Source organism: Peromyscus eremicus, chromosome 22 (genome assembly GCF_949786415.1).
Source record: "Peromyscus eremicus chromosome 22, PerEre_H2_v1, whole genome shotgun sequence".
Taxonomy (NCBI): Eukaryota; Metazoa; Chordata; class Mammalia; order Rodentia; family Cricetidae; genus Peromyscus; species Peromyscus eremicus.
Genome location: NC_081437.1, coordinates 41,097,361 through 41,117,336, shown reverse-complemented (window position 1 = coordinate 41,117,336; position 19,976 = coordinate 41,097,361). Strand labels below are relative to the sequence as shown.

The 19,976-nt window shown below is 48.4% G+C and overlaps 1 long non-coding RNA gene across 7 annotated transcripts in view; it reads right to left on the bottom strand.

Moving 5' to 3' along the window:
- LOC131897331 (uncharacterized) overlaps positions 1–19,976 on the bottom strand; it is a 63,511-nt gene that overhangs the window by 9,451 nt on the left and 34,084 nt on the right. Inside the window, exons 7-12 of one of the 7 annotated variants that reach the window (XR_009375649.1) lie at positions 13,832–13,920; positions 6,017–6,376; positions 2,893–3,008; positions 2,419–2,585; positions 1,706–1,797; positions 567–1,003 (exon numbers count right to left, since the gene is read on the bottom strand). This is a non-coding gene — a long non-coding RNA (uncharacterized LOC131897331). Of the gene's footprint in view, positions 1–566; positions 1,004–1,705; positions 1,798–2,418; positions 2,586–2,892; positions 3,009–6,016; positions 6,377–13,831; positions 13,921–19,976 lie in introns of those variants that run through there. The other 6 variants (XR_009375651.1, XR_009375650.1, XR_009375652.1 and 3 more) reach the window with 6 other exon arrangements.

Genomic DNA, 19,976 nt, shown 5'->3' with positions numbered 1-19,976 from the left:
ATGCCAGGTCCTGCCTATCAAACCAACCAGACCTGTCATCTGCCAGACTTTGTTCACAAAGGGAAACTGTAAACAGATACACATACACTTAGCAGCCACCTCACCCTGACTCACTGCTGGGTGATGGTTGCTCTGAATCCACCTCAACAGACACCTCCACTCATAGCCCTGCATTCTCCCCACCCAGTCTAAGGCCTCTGGGCCTCAGTGCATGGGACTGGCTACCAGGGAATCAAACTTTCTCTTGTGTATCCCCCCAGGTCCCCGCTGGGAAGGTCTCTTGCTATCCTACAGTGTCCAGAACCCCATGGTGAGTGAGTGTTCCCTAGGGAGCCAACCCACATACAGAGACAGCGCAGCCTCAGACTTGGGGGTCACAGTGGAAGCAGAAAAACACGGACTGCAGGGGTTCTGCAGGAGAGAGGCTGGGGCAGGAGCATGACATTCAGTTCAGAGCAAAACCAGCTCCTGGGGGAATCAATGTGCAGAGTGTGATAGCGTCTGTTGGCAGTGGAGCCTCCTACATAACCATGGTCCACGCGCCAGTGCTGAGCACACAGAATATGTGACGTTGAACTGTTTATTTCTAATAGCAACATACTTAAAGCAGCTCGTTCCAGTTTATCTGGAGCATGCATCTGTCCAGAGTCATGCTGATGCCTCCAGGCCCATGTATGTCTCCTGTCTTCTGGGGGCTTCTCCATGGTTGGCTTCAGAGTGAGCATTAAGGTTATGAGGTCTGAGTAGAACAATGCTCCAGGAGAGAGTGGTTTCCAGTCCTTATGGGGACATTTGTCCATCACGTCTCACCTTCGTGTTCACTCCTTAAAGTCACAGTGTGCTATGGACAAGGTTCTCCATGCCCCTTTGGCCAGAGTCAACCTGGCTCCTTACTGGTGCTTTTCCCCAGACAGGTCTTGATTGTGAGGCTGTCTTGGTACTGTGGCTCTTCTAACTGGGCTTTGGGCTCCTGTCCACCAGATGACAGTGGCATTTCCAGGTCCTGAAAACCAAGTATGTCTCTAGAATTTAGTATGTTCTGTACAGGGACCACCCTGGCTATGAAGTACTGGACAACCAGGGCTTATGTGGTTTTGGAGCCCATCAGCAGGAAGATGTTGGACAGGCGGTCTCCACATTTTCAGTAATGAAAAAAAAAAAAACAGTTTCAGAATCCCAGGGACTGATTATTAGTTGTCCACTTTCTTGGACTTTAAGCCAGAAATCTGCTGACCTCTGCAGGTGAGTGTCAGGGATTCTACACAAAAAAAGAACAGGTTTGGGGGCTGGAAAGAGTCTACAGAAGTTAACAGTGCTTACTGCTCTTCCAGAGGACCCATGTTTGGTTCCCAGCACCCACACAATGGCTAACAACCATCTGTAACTCCAGTCCCCAAGGATCTGATGTCCCTTCTGGTCACTGTATGCATGTGGTGCACATATGCTCACACAGACACACACACACACACACACACACACACACACACACACGTACCCATGAAAATAAATAGATTGATAGATGGATGATAGATAGATAGACAGATAGACAGACAAATAGATTGTAGATAGATAGACAGATAGACAAATAGATGATAGATAGATAGATAGATAGATAGATAGATAGATAGATAGATAGATAGACACACAGACAGATGATAGATATGATGAATAAAAAGAACTGGCTCCACAGAGAAGCATCACCCACCAGTGGGATTGTGGGAGATTGTGAGGTAGTGGAGGTCCCCTAGCAATCAAGTGGTAGAATAGAGATGCTCTTCCATATCCAGCTATAGAGACCTGGGAGGGAATAGCCCAGTCCCAGGATTAAGAGAGAACAACCCAGCAAATTTCTAAAGGACACTGGCCTTTTCTCCATCCCCCCACACCACCACCTCCTGGAGTAGCAAAGCCACAGCAGTGTGTCCATGTCAGCGCTAGAATAAAAAGAATACAAGTGGATGTCTGTCTTCTCTGGTCTTCAGGGAAGCTGCCTCATGCACCCCCAGAACAAAATCAAGCTAAACAGTGCTACAAATGCATGTCGGGAACATCCCTGAGAGAGGGGAAGGAGTTCCTGCACCTGACTTCAAACATAATGACTCCCTAGAGCCTGCTTCCACAGAGGAGGATTTGACTCCACACCTGAGCTTATTAGGGTGCCCTGAGCAAAGAAGGTCAGACTTAGCACTCTGTCTCAGAAATCAGCCCTGGAAAGCCTCCCAGCACTGAGGGAGCTCTGCCCCAAGCAGGAGTGCACCTCTATGCACTCTAGTTCATATCCCTGGACAGGTCAGAAGCCTCCACTGAGGGTGCACACCGGGCTGTGCTGGGCGTGGCATAAGAGGCCGGCATGCTCAGGGGCTCAGATAAACTTCACAAAAACCAAGTGCCCTTCTCTACTGCTGACCAGCAGTTTACCTGTCATCCCGAGCATCGGAAACGTGAGGATGTATTGCACGCTGATTGGACTCCAAATAATAGCTGATTCTGGATGAAAACAATCTCACTTTTTTAAAGAAAAAATACTATTCATTTGGATAATGAGCAGTAGGTCAGAATTCTTGGTAAATATTTAGATTGAGTACCTGGGGGAAAAAAGAGGCCAAATTAGTTATAATTAATCATGTACAACTCATTACTTAGTAACATGCATCTCACTAGAGAACCACTGGGCGAAGGACCCTACAAGGCCCCAGACTCCAAGCCAAGCTCACTTGAAGGAGGCAGCATCCACTCTCATTCTGACAATGACAAATATCGGTTCAGTGGAGGCACCCTCTCAGGAGCCCTCCTCAGAGGGGCCAGTTACAGTCAGGGGTGGGCTACAATTCATTCTGAGCCTCCACATGGCTCATAGCTCAGAGGGGATCAAAGGGTCAGGATTGTAGTCACCCGAAAGTCTCCTGCAGTCCTCGAGTCCTTGGGAAGGCCACTCAAATGCAGGACCTAAGAACCTCTTCCTCTGCGGGAGGAAGCACCAGTTGGCATCATGGTGGGGCACTGCCATCCTTCGGAGAGAAGGGTCTAAATTACTATGTGTGTGAGTGATGGTTCTGAAAGGAAATGCAGCCAATGATGGGAAGGACATTGTGCATCCACCCACATGCACAGAAAAAGAACAGGAGCCTGCAGACAGTGAGCACTGAGGAGAAAGGAACACAGCCCTGTCTCTATAGGGGGGGACTCGGGCCAGAGGTTCCTACACAGATCAGCTGCTGCCTCAGGAGATGGTGGGAGGGTAGAAACAGGTTTCTTTTGGGGACTACAGCCCTGGACCTGGAGGAGTCCCACATACATTGCCTCCATGCCTCCTTGGCTTGTTCCTTATGCCTTTCACTACCTCTGAGTCCTCTCTGACTCTGTGGCGCACCTCCCTGCAGCCTCCCTCAGGTTATCTCCAGGCTGCAGCGTCTTGAAACACATGAGCCTCTGGGGACATTTCACATTCAAACCACAGGAAGGGCTGGGGGATCCCACGGGGAGTAAAGTGCCTGCTGTATAAATGTGAGGATGGGAAGTTCAGATTCCCAAAAACCCATGCAAATGTCAGGAGGGCTGGCTCACCTAGAATGTCACTGTTTGGACCCCAGAGACAGGGGAGCCCCACGGTGAGCCAAGTAGCTGAGGCTAGCCAAATCGGCCAGTTCAACTGAGCGATGTAAGATGGAGAGATGAAGAAAGGTACCTGAGGTCAACATGTAGTCTCTACATGCATGCATGCACACACACACACACACACACACACACACACACACACACATATGAACATGGATATGGACATACAGACATACCACATGTATGTACACCAAAACAATTTAAAACACACAACACCTAAAACATCCACCTCACAGAAACATCCAGAACAACGTTTGACCAAAAATATCAGCAGAATAACTCTGCCAGCTGATGTAGCTTTCCACACAACTCCCCATCTCAGAGTGACACCATCCTCTGATCCTGCGTGTTCATCAACAGCCAATGTGTGGTTCATGTCTGATGCGGTCCTCCACTGACAGGTTCCTTATGGGATATATCTTGGTCATCCACTGACATAGAACTCCAGGGTCATGGGGCTGCACAGTCTCATGGAAACTTTCTCCGGCCAAACCCTACCTCCTGAAAGATCCACAACCTTCTGAAAGAGCGCTAGAGCTTGGTCATATTCCCTGATCACTCTCTGATTCCTGTTCCTCCAAGGTGTGAAGAGGTGAGAACTCCCTTGCCTAAGACTCTGCCAAGAGCAAGCCAGGTGTCACCATGTCTCCCTCTCTACGGTGAACTGTAACCCCTCCAGGCCAAGTCACTCCTTGTCAGATATCCCAGCAACCAGAAGAGTTACTGATGTAGACAAGTTTAACATTAACTCAGTGAACAGTGAGCAAAGGAGGTGACCCTCCCCAAGGTGGTGGCCTCCTCCAGATAGTCCCTTTCTGCTCTTAGTGACACAATACCACAGACCAGGTAGCTCCATAAAGAAAAGAAGTTTGACTCATGGTTATGGAGGTGAAAGGTCAAGGGTCACATCTGGCGATGGCTTCTTGCTGGCAAAAATCTCAAGGTGATGAGGATGGTGAGGAATGGAGAGCTTATACATACCTTCTTGTGTCTTCCCTTTTCCTATAAAACCACCAGGACTCACTCTTGGACTTCAACCTGATGACCTGGTCCTAGTTGTTCCTGAGGCTGCCATGTAGACACCACAATGGAGGGGATTTCCCACTTTCTATACCTCACACTAGAGAGTAAACAGCAGTGTAAATCTCATACGCAAACCATGGCACAGTTGAAGGCCTGCATAGAACAGAGTCCCAGATCCTTGGAACAAGAGGGATTCACAGCAGATGACCTGACCCAGCCTGCAGTCTTGGCTCCTCTGCCAGGAAACTAGGAGCACTGTGGACTTACCCATCTGCATAACTGCACAAACCAGTTCCTAGAATAAGTCACTTTCCAGATACAAAGCTTTTCAACTCAATCAAGCTTTGTCAGGTTGAAAATGCCATAAACTGAAAATGCGTGGCATACACCTGACCCTCCGACCTTGTATCTTAGCCTCTCCCGCCCTAATCAAAACACTTACCTCAGCCTACACCTGAGGAAAATCACAAACTGATGGTGTAAGAAGAGGTTGGCAGTTTAGGTTGTGTGAAGAGAAGAAAAGGAAGAGCCATGCAGCTGTGCAGATATACTTCCACACCATCTCAAATCCAAAAGCCCGTCAAGTTGAACCTCCCAAACCAAGGATAAACTACATGTCTAGGCACACATCCTACCCATTCTATTTCTCTGGAGCAACCCCTGAGAAACTCCCCATGATTGCCCAAGTAGCAACAGTTCAGTGACCACAACATGAGTTTGTAGAAGAATGAGAAAGAGCCTCCATGCTCCATCTGTCTTGGTGCCCACGGTCTTCCTGGCCATCGCCTCACATGTCCAGCCTCTCAGCCTCTTTCTTTGTGCCCCAATCTGTCCCTGATTCTAGTTCAACCCTGGGGCAGAAATGATATATAAGTACATAAGCCTTCCCTCCTCACCTTTGTTGCAGAGCCAGTCAAATTCTGGTTTGGGGACACAGGAGACTTTAGATCAGTGGTTCTCAACCTTCCTATGTGACCCTTCCATACAGTTCCTCATGTTGTGGTGACCCCCAACCATAAAATTTTTTGTTGCTGCTTCATAACTGTAATTTTGCTACTGTTATGAATTGTCATGTCAATATTGGATATGCAGAATACCTGATATGCATCCCCCTGTGAAAGGGTCCTTCATCCCCAAAGGGGTCATGACCCATAGGTTGAGAACTGCTGCACTAAATAAAACTCAACATGGGAAGGATCAGAAAAGAGCACCCCAGGCAAGAAGGTCACAGTGCCCTGCTGGGGCCTCAAAACTGCTTCCATGGATAGTGAAAAAGATGTCTGCTGCAACCATGAGGCTCATGGAGCATCAGCAGGCTCTCCTACAACCTTGTCTCCATCTCTCATCCCACAACTGAGAATATCTTCAGTCTCCTCACCTTGAGAACTTAGTGGATCCATTAACATAGACACATGCTGGTATGGAGAATCCAGGCAGTGTGGTGGGCACATGTCAGTGTGTCAGCTTGCAATGTCCCTGAGGAATGAGACTCAAAAGGAGGTGACAGTTAGTTCTGTGCCCACAGATACTTAAAGCCTGGTGCATTTGGACTCACAGAAGCAAGCACGGAGCAACACTGGTGAGAGACCAGGGAGGGGAGCACCTGGGTATGTCACGTGATGCTTGCCTTGGACATCTGCTGTTTCTCCTCCTTTCTGGCCCACCTTACCACAGAGCTGATGGAGAGAGCTGGCACTCCATGCTGCTCTAGAGAGGGTGCCTAGAGAGCTGTGAATACCTGCCGCCAAGTGAGAGAACAGGGAGGTGCGAACATCTAGGAACAGATTTGGCTCAACAGCACAACAGTGATGAAGCTCCTAACTGTTCCAGCTGTCCCCATTGCCAATGCCTGCAGTCCTAGTGGGTGTCATCCAGAGGAACGGGGGCAAAGAGACAGTCGGGACTCAGAGACCCACAGAAGACTGTATTGCCTTGTTCTCAGCTTCCTCCTGATTTCCTATGGGAAGGCCCTGGTCATCTCTCTCCTTGGAAACCATCAACTCTGATTTTTAGGCAATATCTGTTCCCAGGCCACACAGCTCCAGAAGTTTGGAGCCACACTGTGGGTAAACCACAATCATGATGGGAGAGGATGGTATGGACAGATACAAAATGTGAACATTACCTAGACTCTGGGCCAGAAGAAGCCACCCACCCTTCTCAGGGAATGTCCAGCCTCCAGAGAGCCACACACTGGGCCACACTCACCCTGCTGAGACCTTATTTGCACAATGTACAGAGCAAGGCCACCCTGAATTCTACACAGTGACCCAATTTAACTTCCTAACTCAGTCCAGGCATCTGGAACTACCTTTATTTACAGAGATGACACTTGACAGAGACCAAATCTGACCAAGTAAAAAGTTAACAACAGAAGTCTCTGTCTAGACACATAGGTTCGAATTCTGGACCCAGAATTTAATATGGAATATAGGAAGAGAGACTGCCATTCTCCATCCATTTTTGCAGGAGCCAGGACACAGGGACAGCTATGTTTTTGCACTGATTAGCCTAAATATTCACAGAATCAACTCTATTCCTGTCTCATCAAAATAACCATTGTGTTAAGAGTTTTGTTTTTTGTTTTTTTTAATCATCTTACTGTTTGGCACTTGGAAAAGTTACCATTCCAGTGTGGTGAGGACATGTGTGTTAAGACTTACTCAGCACATTAATTCTAATTCTAAATGAGCTCTGAAAATAAAACTTCAAAGGCACTCTATCGACTTGTAATTTTTCTTAGAGCAACTACTGAGGTCCACAGGGAAGTGTGGCTTGTCCCCAGCAGCAGTACACCCTGCAAGGCTACCCCCATATAACAGGGATGTCACCAACAGAAGGGATTGGCTCCGGATGGCACCAATAAAAACAATAGTCATAATCTTAATGACACAAAAGTAAATGGACTGAAACAACAAAAGTTCTCTGACAGAAAAATGCCAATGATCCTCACTGACCTCAGCACAGCTCCACCAGTCTCCTCTCTGGCCCGCTCTGCAGAGGGCAGTTTGGAAAACACACAACCCAGAGGCATCTTCTGAGGGCTGAATCTCCCTCTACCTCTGTTGCTCACTAAGAATGTAGCTGTGAAAGTGTCACCTGACCTGCCCCCTGCCCCTGGTCCCTGCTAAAACCTGAGGTTCAGAAAACCCCAAGAGACTAGTGCACACTGGTGATTTAACGGGAGAGGTTAGCCAGCATAGAGCCTGGCACATAGTAAAGACTGATACTGCCCCCTTACCAAATGTGGACAGGTGTACTAGAAACAAGGTCAGTGAGCATTTTGCTTTATACCCCCCAAAAGACCTTCTAATATCTGTGGAAAGAAAGAGGACCCAGGGTTTTATAATGGTCAGAGCATCCTCTAGAGGTAGGTACATATGAAAGAGAAGTGGGGTGAGGGAGGGGGAGAGAAAGAGAGAGTGTGCAGAGTCACTCGAAGGATGGACAGTCTTGCAGGGGAGGGAGGGGTATGGGGTGGCTCGGATAACAGAAGTATTACCTGGCACCAACTTTGCCACTAACCAAGTGATAACCACAGATTGTCAGTCAGGGTCCATGAACACATTTTCTCAAAGGACTGTGAAAGGATTGGGTAAGTTTACATATGGACACTATTTAGATTCCATCTTAAGTTCTCAGTACTAGTCATATGTGTAGATCCAGGGTCAGCAAAGTAAGACCCCTGCCTGTGTGTGCAAATAAAATCTTAGGTGAACCACTCAGCTCGTGGGCTTACACCCAAGGACTGCATGTGTAATAGGTTTTCACACTGCCATGGAACACCAGATCCCCAAGGCATTGGCTGCAGGCTCTCCTAAGTATAGCAGATGCTGTCACACTTTCCACTTCTATCCGCAGGTGACTTAGGATGCTAATACCCAGCCCTGAGTTAGTACAGAAAGATCGCTGCCCAGGCCGAGGACCGCTAAGGAGACTGTTGGTCTATTTCCTGTTGCTGTGGTAGAATACCCTGATTAAGGGAGAGGGGTTGAATTTGGCTTAGAGCTCCAGATGGATAGAGTCCACTGTATTGGGGAAGACATGGCCACACACAGGGGAAGCATGGAGGCAGAAGCGTGAAGCTGGTTGGTCACATTGCATCTACATGCAGAACACAGAGAAATGCATGCATGTATGCCTACTGCTCAGCTAGCTTCCTACATGGTTATACAGCCAGGACCCCCACATCAGTGAACAGTGGATGCCCTCCACTTTCAGGTTGGGTCCTCCTACACCCATGAAGACAGTGCAGACAATCCCCACACACATGTCCACGAGCCGATCTTATAGAGACAGCCTCTCACGGAGACCCGCTTTCCGGGTGATTCCAGGTTGTGTCAACTTGACACAACTGTGGCTGAGCCAAGACCAACTGTAAGATAGTACCACTTAGTGTGTCAGGCGCATCTGCACCCATGACCTGAGTAACAAGAACACTAGAGTGAGACAAGGCCTCTCAATGTGTCAGACACTTGTCCCCATGGGTGACCTGAGTAACAGGAACACCAGCTCTTGAAACCCTCCCATCTTTCAGTCTTTGGAAGGAGTAACTGAAGCTCCGGTCCTTAGGCATTCCTAATTAGTAAGCTTAATTATCACATTAACACTTACCACTGGGATTTTTTTTCACTTTCAGTCATCTTTTGTGCTGTTATTCCAATTAATTGTGTTGGGAGACCATGAGCCTGAGCTTCAAAGAATGATGTGCGATTTTTGAAGTATGGCATTTGATCACAGGATTGCCTCAGACAGTTTCAGCATTTGCAAGGGGGAGTTGGAATATTATGCAGTCCTTTACACTTATAAAAATTGGCAATAGAGACATATCATAAGTAAATGTGTGAGTGCATACATACATACATTCATACATACATACACACATACATATGTGTATTATGTCAGGGTGGTTTTTTTTTTTTTTTTTTTTTGGTTTTTCGAGACAGGGTTTCTCTGTGTAGCTTTGCGCCTTTCCTGGGACTCACTTGGTAGCCCAGGCTGGCCTCGAACTCACAGAGATCCGCCTGCCTCTGCCTCCTGAGTGCTGGGATCAAAGGCGTGCGCCACCACCGCCCGGCGTGTTTTTATCTGACACCTGGGATAACTATCAGAAGAAATTTCCCTGTTTCTGCTCATCCATTTGTCCCCATACACATCATCAACACATTCTAAAATGTAACCTCCTTTCACTATTTCTCTTTCCCCAAAAGCTTAAGGTTGAGATTTCCCTGATGACCTCTAAGCTGCCGCATGGAGCCTAATAGCCATGTTGACAATATGAATACAATGTTGCAGCCTGGTAGCCATGTTGACAATATAAATACAATGTTGCAATCAGGTGGCCATGTTGACAATATGAATACAATGTTGCAGTCAGGTAGCCATGTTGACAATATAAATACAATGTTGCAGTCAGGTAGCCATGTTGACAATATGAATACAATGTTGCAGCCTGGTAGCCATGTTGACAATATGAATACAATGTTGCAGTCAGGTAGCCATGTTGACAATATGAATACAATGTTGCAGCCTGGTAGCCATGTTGACAATATGAATACAATGTTGCAGTCATGGTTCACATCAGGCCTCCTCGGGCATGGTTGGCTACTGTTACTTTTCCTGTGTCTGTGACAAAAGACCATGATGTAAGCAACTTAAGGAAGGGTTTGTGTTGGCTTACATTCAAGGGAGCAGTCCTTATTGGTGGGAAAGTCATGGCAAGGAGATCTTGGGGCAAAAAATATCACATTGCATACACAGCCAAGGCAAAGAGAGGTGAATGCTGGTGCTTAGCTTCGTCTGTCATATGCAGCCCAAGACCCCAAACCTAGAAATGGTGTTAACTACATTCCAAGTGTTCCTACTTCATCCGTTGTAATCAAACTCCTCTCTTGCAGCAGAGCCTGAAGGTTAACCCACTGCAAACAGTTCCGCGTAGGTGTGCCTGGGGACTTCTCCTCTATGTGGTACCAGTCAAGTTAACATCCAATGTTAACCATCACAGAGGCCTTTCCACTGGAGAACCTTCCAGCTCTGTTCACCCCATGAAAGGAACCAAGCATTGCAGGGTCATCTGTAAGTCACCATCATGGGCCAATGGGACTGAATGACCAGTTCCCACCAGTTCAGTGCAGGCCTGACTGGGCAGGGGCACAGCCTCCCACATGAGGAGGAGACCAGGTGGGATGAAGTCTGAGTCTGGGAGCTGAGCAACTCAACATTTTATTTCCCAAATCACACTCCACAGCAAGGATGGTTGTCAGTAATTGCCTCTGGGCAGTGGGGAGCAAAGAGGCCTGGAGGAGAGGAATGCTTACCCCAAGTGTAGGAAATGAGCAAAATCTAGACCCATGGGAGAAATCTCAGATCCAAATCCCAAAGCTAGCTTCACACCAAGGCCTAGACCCCTCCTCTGTGTCCAGAATGTCCAACTCTTTTTCCACCATGGGACATAACACTTCCCTGTCTGTCTGGCATTCATTCTCTCCCTCAGAACCTGGCTTAATGGAGGACAACTATATGTTATAGCAATCACACACAGACCCCTCACTCTGTAAACTGAAGTGATGTTCCACTCATCACATAGCTGAGAACTCTCCAAATAATCAAAATGAGGGAAGAAAGGTCAAGAAACAAGAGTGAGGGACAGCCCATCTGAAGACCAATGACAATAGGTTGTCAAGATTTGATCTTTTTAAATCTATCAGCACATTTTCATAGAGCTCAGTCTAATTTTCTGTTCCTTTGTGAACTGAAGTTCCCAGACATCACCTATGGGGGTTGGGTGGTCACATCATCTCTAGACATGACACTGGCTCTAGGGGTGACATTGGCTGTAGGATGACATCACCTCTGAGGATGTCAAAGGCTCTGTGAAGACATCAGACATCACTTCTAGGTTGACACTGACTCTGGTCATCTCTGACACCTCTCAGGTCATCTCCTCCCAAAGTGATACAGACTCTGAGACATGAAGAGAATGACTCAGCCAAACAGGGAAAATCCTAAGAAAGAAAAGAGGCAAAGGGGGGGGGTGAGAGGAAGCAAGGGTACTTCAAGGACATGGAAGAGTCTGAGCATTGGGAGATGAGGACCAGGTGGGGAGGAGCCAGATGGATGTGGTGGGGAGGAGGACACAGTGCTGAAGAGCTCACACTGGCCTAAGGCCAGCAGTGAGGAAGGCTCTGATGCTGAGAAGAGACGGGATGTCACCTGTGTTCCTGGAGGCAGAAAAGTGAATGTGGGGACAGCAGCAGCCAGGCAGGCTGGTTCTGACTGGATTAAGTCCAGACATAGAGATCATGGTACAGGGAGTAGCTGGATCATAACAGCTTTGGGCAGCAGAGCAAAAGGGTTTTGCTGACGGGCTGGGTTAGGAGTCAAGGGTGAAGGAACCTGAGGTACCAGCACATCTTTGGTTTCTCTTCAAGGAACTGGGACTCGGTGCCACATTGGCTAAATGTGCTGGGCAGTGCAACTTCAGACTATGACTATCTATCCATGCATGTCACAGCATGTGCTATCCTGCAAATCTGATAGCTTATTAATCACTCTGAATCCCATCTCCCTAAGGGTAAAATTACAAGCTCTACTGTGGGAGCAAGGTTGAGTTGGCAAATAGAAAAGTGACAAACAGTTCCTGCCAGGCTGCAGATGCCTCAGAAAAGTTATCAACTTTGGGTTGCAGCATAACCTGCAGCTTATAGAATGGCTAGCCCATGCCCGGACTCAGCATGCCACCTGCTACCAGAGTCACAGTGGCTTGATGGGAGGCCAGGAGAAGTGCCTGAGAGTTAGACACACCCAGGCACATTCAGCAAAGACACCAAATGGGCCTGCCTACTCCTGTTTTCTTGAGGGGTTCGAGTCTCCCCAGAGAGTCCTTGCAAAAAGAAGAGAGGGAGTCATGTGACACCATAGCTTAAAGATGTCTCCAGGGACAGAGTCTCACACACCAAAATGTCACAATACAAGTCCTGCGTCAGTGAAAAGCTCAAAAAAAAAATAAACAAAACAAAACAAACATCTATAAATTAGTCCACAGAAGTCTGTGAGATCTAAGCGAGAAGCCCCTGACTCCATTCTGTCACCAAATATTCTCTGCCAGGCTCCTGCGTGTCCCTGAGGCTTCAGCACACATGCAGAGCACCCATACAACAGAGATGATGGGCCTTGGCCAGGCTTGGCTCACAGCTGCCCATCGGGTTGGAAGAATCCAGGGGCTGGAGGAGGGTTGACCCCAGAGGCACAGAAAAAAAACTAGCTAGAGTAAGTGGGCAGCATCCTGTGAAGGCTGGAGGAACCATGGCAGCATGGGGTGGGAAGAGCTACCAGCATGCTTGTTTCCTGAGGGACCTGTTAGTTCAGGGGAGCTGCTCCTCAGGAATCCCCAGGGAAACCCTGTGGGAGGAGAGTTCCCCCACAAGAGGCTGGCTCCACCTGCCCTGAGGCTCCAGACAACAGCTGCCGGGGATCAGATTTCACCCCACCCAGGAACCCCCAACCCAGGGGACATAAGTGTCACCTCTCCTGCCTGAGTTCCGAAGGCAGGTTCCCGCAACTTTGTGTAAAATCCAGATACTTTTGTGCTGATTTGAGCTCTTTGTGTGTGGAATGTATGTGCATGTGTACGTGTGTATGCATGTATGAGGTGCATGCATACATAAATGTGCATATCTGTGTGTACATGTGAGTACACATGTACATTGTGTTTGTGTATATGGGTACACATATAGGTGTGTGTGGGTACACATGTACATGTGTGTCCAAGTGTGTGGATGCACATGTACATGTGGGGGGGTGCATGTGTATGTGTGTGTGGCAGGCAAAGGGAGAGGACACATGTACATGTTGGGGGGTACATGTATTTGTGAGGAGTTACATATCTAAGTTGGGGGTAAAAGGAAAACCTCAAATGTCTTTCTTCAGGTGTCGCCCAACTTTGCTAAGTAGGTTAACATGTCTGGTTAGTGAGCATGGTCCCCACCTCCACCTCTCCAGGTCTAGGATTACAAGTGTGTACCATGTGCATATGCAGTGGACACAGAATACATCACGTAGGCCAAGGCTGTAGTCACACACATGGTTGTGGACACGGTTCTCAGCAATTCTGAGAGCTGTGTTCTCTGCCCAGTGACAGGAGCTTACGGCCCACGGCTCGATGCCTGGACCCAGGAGAGGTAGAGATTCTCACCTCAGATTCTCTGATGGGTGGTGAACCTGATGCTGTGGAAATCTGGGGCCAGGGATCCTCTTTCTCCAGCTGTACACACAGTAACATGCCTGCAGGGAAAGACAGATGGGGAGACAGAACAGCTTGGAGACCATCTGTCCAGGAGTGTCGCTGTTCAGTCCACTCCCCAGCTCTGGCCTGTCTGTGCTCACTGCCACCGGGGACTCTGTCCATGTTCAAGCTGATTCAAGCCATCTTTTCTCAAGGCTTTTCCCAGCCAGGAAAGAGCTGGAGCCTGAGCAACATGCTTAGCCACATGCTTAGCAACGTGCTTAGCTATAGACTGAGAACCACCATGTAGGTATTCAGCGCTGAACTACGTGTGCACCAGGCCAGCAAGCTCCATGATCCCATGCCCTTCTGTTCCCATCTGCTCTCTCCACAGCCAAGGAAGTCAAGTCTCTGTGCGATGAGTATAACCTGCCTGGGTCAGAATCCAGGTTCAAATCCAGACCGGGCCATGCTCCCAACTGCCAATGACATCAAGTTCATGGGCAAAGTTCATGGACATCAAGTTCATGAGACAAAGCTCAATCCTAAACACTTTCCTTCTCCTCAGAGGTGAAGCTGGTTGCAGGCCACTTGCCTCAAGCACTCTGTGACTCTCCATATTAACTACCAGGGATATTCAACACTCATGTAATTAGAGCTTGTACTAGCCTGGGTTCCCTAGAGGAACAGAACTGATTGAACGAAACACAACACACACACACACACACACACTCACACTCACATGGGATTTACTAGAGTAGCTCACAGGTTGTGGTCCAGCTAGTCCAGCAATGGCTGTCTACCCATGGAAAGTCCAAGAATCTGGTAGTTGTCCAGTCCAGGAGGCTGGATGCCTCTGCTGGTCTTCGGTATGTTCTGGAATCCAGAAGATGTGGACTCTAAGGCCAGGGAAGGAATGGACTTGCCAGAGAGAGCAAGGCCAAGCAGGCAAGAAGCAAATCCCCCCTTCTTCCTCTACACAGGCTGCCGGCAGAAAGTATGGCCCAGATTAAAGGTACTCCTCCTACCTACAAGATTTGAATTAAAAGTGGATCATCCTACTTAAAGTAATTTAAGAAAAACCCCTCGTGGGCAAGCACAGCCTCTTTGGTTATAGTTAATTTCGGGTGTGGTCAAGCGGACAACCAAGAATAGCCATCACAGAGCTAATGACCCAGTGTTCATCATCAGGGTGAGGGATCTACCCACTCCCACTCCAGAGCAAGTTCACAAACACTTTCTATAAAGCTGGAAGGAGCCCGGAGATGGTCTGAGGCTGAAGGGGTCTCTTCAGGATTCACCCACCTCAAGCCCACAGTAGAGTGGCTCCCATCACATTCAGTTTAGGCCTCGCCACCCCGCCCTGAGTAAGGTGACCCTGCCAGCTCCACCAGCACCCCCAGGGGCCCCTGAAGGTGCTTTCCCCATTTGCTGACTAAGGTCCTGCAGCCTGTCTTTTGTACCCCTGCCCACACCTTCCATCTGCCAAACCAGGCCATCATCAGCCAGGACGAGGCTTCCTGTTCCCACGGTGACATTCCCAGAAAGCCGCAGAAGTGATCACTCCGGCAGGTTCCTCCATCATGTCAATATTTTCAATAAACAACCCTTTGCTTGAGTGCTCTCGGGGAATTTGATTAGCATAATTCTCTTCCTTTCCTCAAAATTCGATGTTGACAAGGCTATTCTGGTGAGAGCGGAATACAGGCGACTGGGGCAGAGTTGAACCCATACTCCTGCCGACTTGTAATCACCCTGCTGTAGGAGCTGCAGAGGCAGAAACACCAGCCCTTACTTCATCACTTCTCCGGGGCATTTTGTTGAGAAGTGCTGATATTTCTCGGGTGGGGAAGGAGCCTATGAGCTCCGAGGAACCTGCAAGCTGAACCAGTGTCTACAATGGAGGCAGATTACCTACTTTTTAAAACATCAGTTCCTGTTTCACCTCTTCTGAGAAGCCCTCCCAGCTCTGCCCTTCTCCAGACTCCATTAGAATTCGTATCTGTTACTATGCTCATATTATTTGTCTTAGTTAGGGTTTCTATTACTTCGACCAAATACCATGACCAAAAAGCAAATTTGGGAGGAAAGGGTTTATTGGGCTTACACTTCCAGATCATAGTCCATCACTGAAGGAAGTCAGGACAGGCATTCAAACAGGACAGAAACCTGGAGGCAGGAGCTGATGCAGAAGCCATGGAGGGGTGCTGCTTACTGGCTTGAACCCAGGACCACCAGGCCAGGAATGAAACCTCCCACAATGGACTGGGCCCTCCCTCATTGATTACTAATTAAGAAAATGCTCTACAGGCTGGCCTGCAGCCTGATCTTATGGAGACATTTTCTCAACTGAGGCTCCTTCCTCTCTGATGACTCAAGCATGTGTCAAGTTGACACATCAAACCAGCCAGTACAATATTGTACTGATATAAATGGAAAGGCTGGGGAGACAGCTCCGTCACTGAAGTGACTGCCTTGTGTCATGGTGTGAGTACGAAACCCTGCCCCCACAGGCTAATGCGTTTGAACACTTAGTTCCAGTGATGCTGTTTGGGGAGCTCATGGAACCTTTAGGAGGTGGAGCCTTGCCGGAGGAAGTCTATCACTGGAGGCGGGGTTTGAGGTTTTATTGACCAGATTCACTTCCTGTATCCTTTCTCTGCTTCCTGTGTGCAGATGAGATGTGGTCAGCCTTCTGCTGCTGCTGCTGACATGCCACCCCCACCGTGATGGATTGTAACCTTCCTGGAACTGGAAGCCAAAATCAGCCCTTTTCTCCTTAACTTGTTGTGCTGGTTCAAACGGCCCTTGTAGGCTCATTTAAATACTTGGTCCCAAGTTGATGGAACTGTTTAGGAGGTGTGGCCCTTGTTGGAAGAGGCATCTCACTGCGGTCAGGCTTTGAGGTTTCTGAACCACACCATTCCCAGCATCCTCTCACTGCCTCCTGCTTGTGGATCAGGATGTGAGCTCTCAGCAGGGGCTGCTATCATCGTGCCTTCGACCCACCATGATGGACTCTAACTATCTGAAACCATGAGTTCTGGCAAATCCTTTCTTTTGTAAGTTGCTTTGGTCATGGTGTTTCATCACAGCCACAGAAAAGCCACTAAGACACCAGGCAAGTGCCAGGACCTGAAGTCAATCTCCAGAATCCACATAACAAAGAGCTGGGTGTGATGGTACACGTTGGTCATCCCAGCACATGGAAATGTGGTCAGGAGGGGCCTTGGGGCTTGCTGGCCCAAACCAGCCTTGCCTACTGAAAAAGTTCCAGGCCAGAGAGAGAGACCTTGTAAGAAAAACCAGTTCATCAAGTCTAAACAATAAAACCCTAGGTTGTTCTCTGGCCTCCACACATGTGTCCACATGCAAGTACATACATAAGTCACAAATGTGCCAGCACACACATGAACATGCACACATACACACTGCACAAATGTGCTAATCTATCTGCTTCTAATACTCATTGACTCTGGAAAGCCAGGTATGGTGATGCAGGCCTATAATCCCAGCACTCTAGAGACCAAGGAGGATCATGGGTTCTGGATCAGCATAAGATACAGAGCTCCAGGCCAGCCAGGATGACACTTGGAAACCATGTTTTAAAACAAAGAAATGTTACGGGACTAAAGAATGCCCACAAGGCACTGAAGAAAATCACAATAGTCTGCATTGCTACAAAGAACCACCATGTCTGCGGTTCTCAAACTGTACCCCCAGGGCCCGATGGGAGATGTGGACGCTGCAGCTGTCCTAGGACAACAAGCATCACTTGTCCCAGGTTGTCACACACATTCTTATTACCTTTGATTTTTTAAGAGTCTGTTAAATGTGATACCTAAGAAGTCTGGCTATTTCATCTATGATAAGGAGATTAACCTTGGTAGGATGTTCTTGTCCGCTATATCCAAATATGAAATGAGGGCCACTTCGACACACATCTGAGCCAAATAAGCAAAGCCCGAGGTCCTAAATGGATTAGTGCTTTTCCATAAGGTAGAAAAGTGATTACCCACCATACAGGGCCTGGCTTGCCCTACACATTAGCAGAGTGGCTGATCTGCCTTCTCACCGGCTGTCAGCGAAGTTCCTTTGATAGGAAGTGCTAGTGTAGCTAAAAACCCAAGTCTGGGAGAGGAGAGGTAAAGGTCTTTGGACAGGTCAGCCACAGAAACAGCCACACCCACCAGGCTGGCCTTAGCTTCCGGCTACACTTGGACCATCTTGGTAACCACGAGTAGCAAATATTCTGGTTACTTCTGTGAGGAGTCATAGCTCAGCTAGGAGAACACTGAGTGAGAGACCTCAGACTTGTCCCGTGAACTAAGGACCAGCGGTCCATGGGAGCAGAGGGCTGGGGAGAGAGCAGGAGACACCTCCGTGCTGTAAGGGGAGGGGAGGGGGGGAGCCATGGGGCTGTGGGGACACAGCAGGGGTTTCCCACTGCGTTTCTGGAACCAGGGCGGTCAGCACACTGAAGTCAAGTTTCTAACGCCAACTCTTTGGGACTAATATTCATTCTCACTGATTCCCTTTGCCCCCACTCTTTACTGTCCATGGGGAATTGGAATGATAAGACTTTGGTATTTCTGAAGGTAGGCCCAGCTCAGTTTTCATCTTCATGAGCTGATAAATGGGTGGAACTTATACAAATACATGAAAAGATCCTGAGTGCATGTTCTGTGGGCTGCTGGCTCCTCTCTGGCCAGGGCACTCCAACTCTCCACACAAGCGCCAAGTGTAAGACTTTGTCTGAAGAAACGAGTGTCCAAGCCTGCACAGAGCCAATGACTCCAGAAAACAGTCGACTCCCAAGAGAGGAGGGGGGGTCAGGGCCTAGTCCAGGACCACAGGCTGGGGATGCCATCCTTCTCTGGCCTTGAAACTTCAAGGTACTCACTTTCTGCCTCAGAACCTCTGTCTCCATCTCATAAAACAAGTTTATGAGGATCCCAGCCTGACAAGAAAAGGCATATGTGTTTATCCCCCTGATCTCTCAAAACCCTAATGAAACCACAAGGGAAGTTTTTAAAGAGCAGAAAGAAGAAATCTGTACCGCAAAAGACAGAGGGGAAGAGAGTAATACCAGTGGAGGAGACATGTCAGGGAGTTCCCAGAAGCAACAGGCCAGAGAGAGCAACGCCACAAGCCAGGAAAGACACAGTGCCAAGTCTGCGGGAGTCCAGCTCCCACCTTCCAAAGGTTAGCACACACATGTTCAGATTCACATGAAACATGCATTTATATGTACATATGTGCACACATCTATGCACATAGAAACATACATGTGCCAGTGCACACATACGAGCAAATACATACACATGCACATGTACCTGTGCACAAGCTCACGCATAGAGACTTGTGCATAATTCTAATCTATGCCTGTGTATTCACATATGCAAACACATGCACACACACCATTGCACACACATACGTGCACACACATGAACACAGGCACACACATGCCTCCATGCATGCATGCACACTTGAAAACACACACATGGGCACACATGCATGTGCATGCACAAACAGATGCACACACAATTACAAACATACATACCACCAGCAAACCCAAAAACACATACATGCACATGACTGTACTTGTAGTCCATGATCATGAGCACATTTATACACACACACACACACACACACACACACACACACACACACACACACGTTAGTGCCGGGAGTGAGGACTACAGCCTCCCCTGACATGTACAACTGTGATCAGAAGCCAGTCCTGTGGCCCCCAAGTCACCTCCACTCGTGGCCCCGAAGTGACCAGGGCACCAGTCGGATCAGTGATCCAGAGTCTGCAGAGTATGGGAGCTGGGTCTTCACTCCAACAACATGTGTAGCCCATGTTCTAACCTCACAGATCACAACCGTTCAGCCCAGCTCATCAGAGCCTCTGTCACACAGCAGGCAAAACCCAGAATTCGGGACCCGTGAGCCTTGTCCAGCAGCTCCGTGGGGGCCGGGTGAGGGGCCCTAAGGCCATATCTGGCTGCTGTGTCCCTCAGCTGTGATGACTCCCTCACGCAGACACCTGTACAGGCCCGAAAACCAAGATTAATGGGCAATTAGTGTGAAAGTCTTGAAATAAGCACTG